Source organism: Mastomys coucha, unplaced genomic scaffold (genome assembly GCF_008632895.1).
Source record: "Mastomys coucha isolate ucsf_1 unplaced genomic scaffold, UCSF_Mcou_1 pScaffold20, whole genome shotgun sequence".
NCBI classification, from domain to species: domain Eukaryota; kingdom Metazoa; phylum Chordata; class Mammalia; order Rodentia; family Muridae; genus Mastomys; species Mastomys coucha.
The window spans coordinates 51,335,034-51,345,383 of NW_022196903.1; the positions used below are offsets into that span (position 1 = coordinate 51,335,034).

At 40.3% G+C, this 10,350-nt stretch overlaps 1 protein-coding gene across 7 annotated transcripts in view; it reads right to left on the minus strand.

The window, feature by feature from the left end:
* Positions 1 to 10,350, minus strand: part of Pde1c (phosphodiesterase 1C) — a 454,206-nt gene that overhangs the window by 216,580 nt on the left and 227,276 nt on the right. The window lies entirely within an intron of this gene.

A 10,350-nucleotide genomic window follows, 5' to 3' on the forward strand; every position in this document is an offset into this window, starting at 1 on the left:
GCTAGGAAAAAAACCACAAGCCCACCCCCCACCCCCCACCCTCACCCCAGCCTCAGCAGCATGTGTCTGGTCAGTTACGTTTAATGCAAGGTGGCCAAGGCCTCTGTGGTAATGGGCATGAAGGGCAGCCTGGCCTCCTGAGAAAAACTAAGGAGGGATCAATTCAGAGGAAATACAACCAACTCAGAGTGTGGCTGGTCTGTCTCCCTGCTCCCTACTACAAACTTAACACAAAAATATTTGCTCTGGAAATGACTTTTTGAATATAAAACTTTCCGCCCTATTAAAATATACAATGATGTTTCTTCCTATTAGTGGCATTAGGGGAGATGTCTAAGAGCATAAACATTAGGAAGGACAAGGAAGATGAGTCCAGTCTACCTAAACCCACCAAGTCATCCTCATTCACTCAGTCACTTACCCTAGCTCAGGCATCTGGTTGTGAACAGGCAATGTAATCATGTAGTCATGTGAAAGATTTGGTCAAAAGTCAAACTGGCTTCCATTAACCCGATGTTATGCTTTTCTTCCATGAAGTTCCGCCTCCCAATCTCCTCTATGAAGGAGTATATGTATTGATTGGAAAGACAGCAAACAGGAAAACAACTCTAGATAGAGCCCAGGAAGTACAGAGGAATAAAGCCCTTGGGAGAACTGTGCAGTTTAGACTCTGGTATCATAATGGAGCCAAGGTTTGAAGACAGCACTCCACATTTCTTCTCAGGAAGTGAGAAAATAAAAAGTAAATTAAGCCCAAAGTAGAAGAATGGAAATTATAAACATAAAAGCAAAAAGTAATAGAAGCCTAGATAGAAAAAATTAACAATGGCAAAAGTCAGTTTTTACAAAATATTCCTAAGAGCAATGAACAAAATTACTTCTTGATTGAAGCAAGACAATCAAATAATGAGAGAGCAGCAACTACCAACCCAGGGGCAAAAGGGTTTTGCTGCTGAGCTAGCAGATATTAAGAAGATGGCAGGCGGCCGGCCGGTGTTGGTGCATGCCTTTAATCCTCGCACTTGGGAGGCAGAAGCAAGCGGATTTCTGAGTGTGAGGCTAGCCTGGTCTACAGAGTGAGTTCCAGGACAGTCAGGGCTATACAGAGAAACCCTGTCTTGGGGGAAAAAAAAGATGGCTGGCAGGCACACTCTACCAGTGAGCCTTATAACTTAGATGCACCACCAAGAGGCAACGACTGAGAATTTTCTGGAATGCTACTCCTGCAGTCTCATTTCATACTCAAGAAGTCAGGAATCTGAGATGCATTGTGGGAGGAAAGGTTCAATGACTTTTTATAGACCTTTCTGACGGATGACCTTTTTCTTTTTTTCTTTTCTTTTCTTTTCTTGTTTTACATCCCAAATGCTGCTTGCTCTCCTAGTCTCCCCTCATAGAGTCCCTTTCCCCCTTCCCTTCTCCTCCCAGAGGGTGGGCCCTGCTCTCTCATCCCCAGCACCCCAACCCCCACCCTAAACCTGTCCATCAAGTCGACCTGCAGATTAGGAATATCCTCTCCCATGGAGGCCAGATAAGGCAGCCATGGAGACTGAGTTGCATTACTGCTACATATGTGCTAGAGGCCTTCTTCCAACCCATGGCTTGTGGCTCAGTCTTTGGGAGCTCCAAGGGGTTCAGGTTAGTTGACTCAGTTGGTCTTTCTGCAGGGTTCCCATCTGCTTCAGGGCCTTCAACCCCCCACCCCCCACTCTTCCATAAGACTGCTCTTTACTTTGCTTAGGGCCCTTAGGAGAGTGATAATCTGCTTCTGCATAATACATCTGAGGCAGTGAGGCCATGCTTAGCAAAGACAGCAAGTCAGTAACAAACAAATGACTTTCCTTCAGCTAGAGAAAGGTTCGAAAGTAAGAATTACCTAGCTGAACCCTAGGCACAGAATTTAGAAGGATAGTCATAAAATTTATCAAAGAATTCAGGGGGTTAAGTGAGAGAAAAACAAACAAAACCAAAACAAAGCAACTCAATGCTCAATGAACTTAAAAAAGATAATAACAAATGTCTACATGATGTCTAAAAGAAAAATATATGGCTGAAGGAAATGACAAATATGATTCAGGATTTGAAAACAATTCAGTAAATATATACAAATATCAAAGACAACTCAAACTGATATGAAAAACTCAACTACCCAATTAGGAAACTCAGTGGGAAGCCTTATAAGTTGAATGGATCAAGCAGAAGACTGTTACAAGGGCTTGAAGATAAAGTAGAGGAATAAGACTACACAGGCAAAGGATATAACATTTTTAAAACACAGGATAAAAAGCAGGCGGGAACTGTGAAATACTATGATAAGACCAAATGCTTAATTTATAGGCATGGATAAAGAAGAAGAACCTCTGGTCAATAGCACAGAGCAGATCCCCCATAAGATACAGAATAAAGCATCCCTCCATTGGAAAGATATATATCCACAGAAAGTATTCTCAGGAAATTGTACCAGGAAGAAGTAGGAATCTCTGTCCTAGTATCCAACAAGAGACTAAAGAGACTGAAACTAATCAGAAGAGATAAAGAATGACACCTGAGTTTTATTATGAGAACAATTAACTAAGAATATATTACATTCCTAAACATATATGGACCAAATTCTGGCACAACCAAACTCAGTGAAAGCATTCTCCTGGGCCTAAAGACTTAAAATCTAAGTCAGTAATAGTAGGTGGTCTAAGTCCTTCACATTACCCAGTAGACAGGTAATCTAAACAAAAAGTAAATAGAGAAACATGAGAATTAAATAACTCTACACATTGAATGGACAGAATATCTACAGAATATTCCACCCAAACAATGAAGAATATACATTCTACTTGAAAACCCATATTTTTGCTTCTCTAAAATAGACCTAGATCCTAGGACACAAAACAACCGTAACAAAGTTAGGACAATGAAGTAAATCTATATAATCTATCTGAACATAATGCAATAAAGCTTCAAATCAACACCAAATCAATTTCTAGCAATTACTCAAATTCATAGATATTAAATAACACATTAGGGAATGAAGAAAGGTCAAAAAGGAAATAAAAAAAAATTATTTCTTAGTCATCTACTCCAGGTTTTCTTTTGATTACCTATAAATCAGCATGACCATCCTTAATTCTTAGGAGACTAAAAGCATACATTTTCTTTTAATATTGCAAAAGAAGTTAGAGGTCTGCTTGCCTCTGTAAAGCACAAACTATAAGCTAGTCGGGTGGGATCCTGTCCTGGAATTACCATTTCTACCACACCTGGGCCTAACCTTGCTCTGTCCAAAGCTTCAACCCTAAATCAGGAGGCTGTCTGCCTTTATAAGCATAAAGAAAAAAATTGATCTGGGTAGAATCTCCTGTGATCACTGCACCATAAACCCCTTCATCTCCTTCCTTAGTATCTTTCTTATAAATTGGTTCACAGAGTGGCTGCTTTTGTTCCTTTAGATTTGTGAAGTCCCTCATATAATTCATATTGCATCCTTACATTTCTGCATAGTTGAGGTTATATATTTTCATACTCATGTCTTTAGAGTTCTTTTCCACAGCCTTAAGGGATGTCCTGAAGGTCCCAGGCTTTACCATTTTACTGAGACATTAGCCACATCTTCACCTCCAGCACTCACTCGTGCTAACTCTGATAATCATTAACATTAACAAGAAGGACATTCCTTGAAGAAGAAACATAAAATATGTATATTACTATACAAACAAGCATTATACCCATAGCACTACACTCCTGGAGGCCCACTCCTGCTGGCCCTATCCCAGGGGCAGGAACCATGTCATTCTGTCCCTTCTAAGGCTACGTGGGACCCAGAATTTAACTATCTGAAGAATGCTGCTAAAGAACAATGGGAATTAGATTTAAGCTTAGACCTCAGACCTCCAAATCCATGCTCTGAATGTGTGCTGTGGCAATACCTTGTGTCTGCACTCTTGGTATAATTGTGATGCTCCAGTGTTGCACCCAAACCAATGACACAAGCAAGCCACTGATGCGAAGGATGAGAAATCATCGATCTCATCAATCTGAAGCAACAAGTATCCTTTAAACAGGATTCACTCTCTATACAAGAGACTAATGTGAGGAAATTTTCTTTTTATTCAAAATAATGACACTAAATGGGAGCAATTTAAGCTTCACAATGGCTTCATCAGACCTCGTCTCCAAGTCTCCAAATCACAGTCCAAGTACACAGTTCTTGATGGCGGTGAAATCAACAGGGGGAGGCAGACGCCAAGCAAACAGGTGAAAGCATAGTTAGCAAACTCTTGGGCACAAAACAGTTTTAATGGATGGCTGTGCTAATGGGCCTCCACAGCACCATCTCACCATTAGCAGCACTGGTGTTACATAGTTATGAGGATCCTCCATTTCCAAAAAGGAGTAGCTGTCTCCTGAAAGAATAAGGCTCCTCCTGCTTATCCATTAGTTGGGCATTGTCAACTTTACCAAAAGGGTTCATTTTCTCCTTCCTTCTCCTACTCCGATGCTTTCATAATAACTGGCCATGAGTGAGCATCACTAACTATTTAAGATAGTGCTGTTACTAACAGTATGGCATGCTAGTAGTTAGTAGCATCTTCATGGCACCTTGACAAAGGTATATTACCATGGATCCAGTCAAAGAGCAAGAGATGATCTCACAGTATTCTCTGCAGTCATCATAATTGAGCTCTCTTAAGCTCTTCAGTTGCTAGGCTAATTCTACAGAGCCCTTGATAATGATCTGATGATAGACACATCCTGCAGAGTAAAGAGATGATTATAGAAGTCAATTTGCAAGTCTTTGCTTTGCATTTAGAGAGGCAACAACAGGAGGATCTGGTTCCCAAGTGGTAGAGTAGCCTGACCACAGATCTCAGAGTCAGAGCAACTTGCAGAATTTCCTTGCTATCCCCTCTTTCCAGGGGACCCATCTTGCTACTGGGCTGACACTAATTTCAGTGGATAATTTTGTAGCCTGGGTATACTAAGGAGGAATCCATTCAGTTTATATTTTGGCTTGCTTTCCAGCTGCTAATTTTTGCTAAGAGTATTCTGGTAATTTCCTTTCTGTACTCCACATGTATAGGATGCTTTGTTTTATTGCCTCCTTGGTGAATATGCAATAATGCCAGCTGTCTCTGTTAAGATCTGTAATTTTATCCTTTGGGGGAACAAGCAGACTAGCATATGGACCTCAAGATTTCTGACTTTATTCAGGATAGAGTATGCTGAATGTACATAAACCAAACAACACTATCTCTTCAATTCATGCATTATAAAAGAATTGAAAATGTGTTTTTCTTGTGAAATTTAAGTGCACTTACCAAACCTGGAAAATCTTATGTTCAGCTATATATGCCATGGAATATAATCTATCAATGTGATACACTGGGCAAATCATAAGCTAAAATGGAATAATTAATAAAAGCTAAAATACTATATACTAAGTCTCAAAGATACACATTGTTTTCACTTTTATTTATTTAAACTCACCAGCTTCATATGGTAAATACTATTCTCTCCACCCCCTCTCCTCTTCCTATTCCTCTCTTCCCCTCTCTAGCCTCTCTCTCTCCTTCTCTCTCCTTCCAACTTCCTTTTCCCTCTCTTTCTCCCTCTCTCTCCTTCTCTTTCCCCATCCCTCTCCCTCTCTCTCCCCCTCCTTATTCTGTTTCTTTTTCCAATGTTGTTATTATTGCTGCTTTGAGGCAAGGTCGTGCTGTATTTCCCAGGGTGGCCTCAGTTCCCACACTCCTACAAATTCTTCTATCTCTGCCTCCCAAGGAAATGGGACAATAAGAATGTACCACCATGTCTAGTTGTTGTTCAATTTTCAAATTATTGAAAAGTGAAGTTTCATTTTTACATAAGCATGTAAGTTCTAATGTATGTGTGCAGATACGCATCCAGTGTATGCTTGTAAGTGTGGAAACCAGAGGGTGAGATTGGGTACCTTCTTCAATTGTTCTCCACTTTACACATTGAAATAGAGTCAACCACTTGAACCTAGGACTCTGAAAATTCAGCTACTCTAGCTGGCCAGTATCTAGGTATCCTTTGTATTCACTTCGAGGGTTACAGGGGTTTCTTGGTGAGTCACCAAGCTACCATGTTTGTGGGCACTGGGTATCTGGATTCTGTTTCTCATGTTTGAATGGTAAATGTTTTACCCAATAAGCCATCTCCCCAGTACCAAAGTGAAGCTTTAGTCAAGGTTGTCAACTTCAGCACTGCTAAGATTTTGGATAATTCTTTATTATTTCCTCAGCCAGGGTATCAATTCAATAGATATCAGTAGTCAGCCTCAGAAGCAACAACTGGAGTGCCTCATTCTCTGACCTCCACATGTATGTCATCATGCAGGCACCCCCATGCACACAATAAGTTTTAAAGGAAAGAAAAGTGACAACTATAAATGTCTTTACCCATTGCTAAATGTCCTTTGGTATGATTTTCCCACTAAGTCAAAAATTATTAGCTTAGAGAGGGCAAGTAATTCATAAAGGCTCTCTACTTCAAGAAACATAGGTCTTGAAGTTGGCCATCTGGAATCTAGAATATATGCATCAACCAGCAAAATGCTTTTACATTTTGAGGGTTAGAGGACATAATTCCTAATGTTCAAATTCAAAAATGAATGAATGAATGAATAAATAAATAAATAAATAAATGTCAGAGAACATGGTTGTGAGTGTTTTCTTTCCCAGATGGAGATATCTTATGGCCATACCAGCCAGGGCCCTGGAAAACTTTCTTTCCTAGTGTAGGCCCTGTGTATCTTGCTCTCCTGCCTACTCCTCAGCCATCATGTAGTCTTACTTTATGTACCATGAGCAATTTGTTGGGGCTGATTTTACAGTTTAGTAAATGAGACTGAGCCTCAGCTCTCACAGAGCCACTAACATTCAAGGCCTATTCATCCTACCAGCTCTCTTGGGTGACCTGTAACACAATACACCATTGCTCAGGAGCTCCTGAACCCTGGAATCCTCTCTGAGGGATGGCCTAGGTGATCAGTGACAAACCACTATCCATGTACCAACAATTCTCATGTGATGTACACATGCTATTTCTATTTCATTCTGGGCTTGTAAGAACCTCAGAAAGCAAATCCATTTTCAGATGAAGGAGAAGAAACCCATTCCACTAGTGAAAGGGAACCATGCATACCCCTGAGTATCCCGTAGGGTTACTGCCAGGACTCAAATTTCAGCCCAAATACCCAAAATTCCAACACCCTGATCATCACCCCAAACTTTTACTCCACTAACTCTCTAGCTGAGAAATGTCACAGACATGCCTTTTCCCAAGTGCACCCCCCACTTACTCAACTCTATTCAGTTTTCATGGAATTCATTCTTATTCCCTGTCTCTGGCACACAAAACTTAAAGGAATAAATGTTCCAAATTCCACTTGTGGTGATACGATGTGAAAAAAAAATCAGATAATGGTCTCATGAATGTAGAAAAGGTGGTAATATATCAAATAAGATGGAAAATACAGGGTGAATTTCCTTTTCTCTGTTTGTATTTTTATGAGCAAAGAATTATGGATTTATAGAAGACTGATAATATGGCTTCAAAATACTTGAAGATGTTAAGCAAAAAGTAGGTTGTTTGTAAAACTGAAGAAGGAGAAGAGGGTGGTGAGGGAGGATTTCCTTCACTTGAATCTTGTGTAAATATAGCTCTTAAAAGATATCATCACTAAACTCTCCTGGGGGCTTCAGCTTTTAAGTTAAGAATAGATACAAAAACATTTCAAACATAAAATACCCTTTTAAGGGAAGAACATAAGGGATCAGGGGTACAACTCAGCAGCAAGAAAAAGGCCCTGCATTCAGCTCTGGGTACCATACCAACTAGGCATGGTGGTGTATGTTTGTAATCCTAGCACTGCAGAGGTGAGTGCAAGAGAAACAGAAGTCTTCATTTACATAAAGCATTTGAGGCCAGCCTGGGCTCCTTGAGACCCTGTTCTTTAAAAAGGAAAAGAATGACAGGCAGAGGAAGAAAACGAAATCTCAAGGAAATATCCTTCCAGCCTTTGAAGGGCTGCCATTGCTCTGACAAAATACTCAGAGCCAAAATCAACTGGGAGAGTAAAGGGTTCATTGGGCTTATGCTTCCACATCAAAATCTATCCTTTCATATCTCAGGCACTGAGATTAAGATGAGTCCAGAGATATGCTTCTTTTTGCAAGTTAAAACTGCTGTGAGCAAAACTTGAGAATCACAGTGATTTCCATCTTCGGAGTTGCTCACACGCTGAGAGATGCACTTGGACCTCATTATGAAACCTATGCAATGATTCTGAAACTCACTCTGCAACACATCTGAGAAGAGCCAAGTGATAAACAGTCACGTGTTCCAACATTCAAAAGAATCCCCTGAACATGTCCCAGCTTGGTGATTATAACAGGAAAATAGAGTTTGGAGCACTGAAGCAGAGCAAAGGCTTCCTGCATTTCCACCCAAAGCTACAGTCCCACAGTGGAGAAACTGAAGGAGAAGAGCAGAGGCAATGATCCAAGCAAGGATACACTTTCACATTATTGCCATGCGTGCCATCTGTCTTGCTGACCTCACAGGCCACCATGCTGGCCAGTGTGACAGCCAAGTGGGAGTCTGGACATAGGATTATACAGTGAAATGAAAAAAAAATTGCAAGCATGAGTCATTTGTCAACCGGAGATTATTTATACATGGAATCACTGACTTTAGTTCTGACCCATGAAAAAATTATATGGAGGATACCAATCTTGTTCTTCATAAGCTCAAACAACATTTAAGAAATAACCCAGGGCCAGCAAGCTGGCTCAGCAGGTAAAGGCGTTGGCTGCTGAGCTTGATGACCTGAGTTCAGTCTCTAGGATCAGCATGGTGAGAGAGAATGAACTGTGGCAAGCGGTCCTTTGACTTCCACAAGTACACACCATGGCATACATGTATGCATGCTTATATGTGTACCCCCTCCACACAAACACACACAGACACCCACAGACACCCCACACATATATAACACACTACTATCACCACCCAAACTAGCAATAAACAAATAAAATATAATGAATTTTTAAAAATAAATGCCTGCAATACCCACCATACTTCAGCAGACTACATTTGTCACTCAAAATATCAAAATCTTGCAATTATCCCAATAACAACAAACATCTAACTCTTGGGTACAGGATTCAATCAGCAGGAACTGGGAAAGCAGGATCCATTTTAGGTGGAAATATCCAAGAAGACTCTAACTGAAAGACAGTGCTGCTAAATTGAGTCTTGAAGAAAAATATAAATTTAAGCAGCTAAAATTGTAAAGAGCAAAACTCTAGAAAGAAGAAAGAAAAATACCCACATTTTCTCTTATATTTATTCTAAAAGACTTGAAAATAGATGGAGATATGGGGGTTGGGTAGAAATATGGCTGGGGGAGGGACAAGAGAAGGCTATAGGCATGGACAGGATCAGTGTCTATCATCAATAGGTGTGAAACTATCACAGTGAAACTTGTTTTGTATAATTTATGTAGAAGGATAAAAATTATGGAAAGGATATGAATAAAGAAAATGAAGAAAACAGGTAGAAAGAATAGAAAGCTGTTCAGCTAACCTGGGGCTTGGGGAGACCTGAAGAGAGTACCACAGGAAAGACAGGAAAACTGAAGCAAAGTAACTCCAGATCGAACTCCAGTCCAGAAAAGAAGATGGCTCCATTCCTGAGTAATGCACAGGATGCCATGAGCACTTTTTTTTGAGATAATAATTGAATTTTATTTCTCCCCCCTTTTCTCCCTCTAAACCCTTCCACATATGCCGTCCTGCTCTTCTTCAAATTTATGATTTCTTTTGCTTACTGTTATTTCATGCATGCATGCATGTGTATGTTTATTGTTTTAAAACATAATCAGAAAGGCTGTAGAGAAAACAGTCAGACATGGGTGTGTAGAACTGAGACAATGAAGACAGCATAAGAAAGGAATGATCAGAGAGACTTCTGGTATACCAAGCAAATGATAGGGAGCCTGGATGGTGGAAATAAAGACTAGACCATGGGAAGCAAAGACACACAATCTGTTACAAAGCCAGAAGAAAAGGAAGAGCACTAGGCTAATGCTGAAGAAGCACACAAGAATAAAAGACTCTGATATTTTGATCATAAAGCACAATTATTCATGAGGAGACACAATTGTGCCCAGTTGTTCATCTTACCTAAAAAAGTGACAGCTCAATCCCAAGGTCATTCCTGCTACCAGTAGCTAGAGGTATCACCAAGACTTATCACTTGACTTGCCTACTACCACCCAGGATCTAGTCTCTCTCTCTCTCTCTCTCTCTCTCTCTCTCTCTCTCTCTCTCT